Source organism: Lipotes vexillifer, unplaced genomic scaffold (genome assembly GCF_000442215.2).
Source record: "Lipotes vexillifer unplaced genomic scaffold, Lipotes_vexillifer_v1.1 scaffold1842, whole genome shotgun sequence".
In the NCBI taxonomy this organism is placed as follows: Eukaryota; Metazoa; Chordata; class Mammalia; order Artiodactyla; family Lipotidae; genus Lipotes; species Lipotes vexillifer.
Window position 1 is genome coordinate 317,532 of NW_006777470.1, and position 1,030 is coordinate 318,561.

Consider the following 1,030-nt stretch of genomic DNA (forward strand, 5'->3'; position numbering starts at 1 on the left):
AAAAAAAAAAAAAAAAAAAAAGGGCTGCTTCACACAGCAAGCACCTCCCCTGCGTCCACCCCCATAAATTTTGTTCGCGCCCACACTCGGGCGCGACTTCTCTGGCCCCTTTCTCTCGGACCAGTGAATCTCGCCCGGGAGCGTTCCCAAATAAAGCTTGCTTAAGCTTTCCTCCGGTTATTGGTGCCGTTCCTTACATTTGGTGCCGAAACCCGGGAGGGGTACCCAGCCCCACAAATTACCGCGGGGCCACCCCTCCCGACCGGGGACCTCTGCTCACCCACCCGATCCGGCAGAAGCGGGGTAAGTCCCTCCTTCGTTCCCCTCGACCCCCGGGGTCCCTACCCACCGGACTCCCTGTCCTTAACCGCGGCCGCGTCAGGGACTCCTCCGTCTTCCCTCCGAGCCTCGGGCGATTGTGGAGACGTCCCAACCGCCGGACTGCTCTCCAATCCGCCGTGACCAGAGATTGAGACCAGAGAAGTCTCTCTCTTTCTCTGTTCACCCGGGGACAAACCGGAGGTCATGGGGACCTCAGAATCCAAACCAGATCCTAAGACACCCCTGGGGTGTCTCCTGGCCAACTTTACAAAACTCGGCTTTTCTCAAGATCTCCGCCGCAGGCGGCTCATATTTTATAACACCGAGGCCTGGCCACAGTACCCTCTAGACAATCTAAATGGCCTCCTGAAGGGACTTTCGATTTCAACATCCTCTGGGATTTAGGTAACTACTGCCGCAGGACGGGTAAATGGTCCGAGGTCCCCTACGTCCAGGCCTTCTGGGATTTACGCTCCCGCCCTTCCCTCTGCGTCAATTGTTCCACTTCCTAGATCCTTTTTGCCAAACAGACGTCTCCTACATCCAAGCCCCTAATTTCCTTTGACGATGACCCCTCTCCACTAGCTGACCCACCCGAATCTCTCGCCTCTCCCCCCTGCAGAGCTCCTCTCCAGCCCCCACCCTACCCTGGACCGGCCCCTCTCCCTCCCGAGCCCAATCCATCGCCCCCCACCGCTCCCCCGCTCCC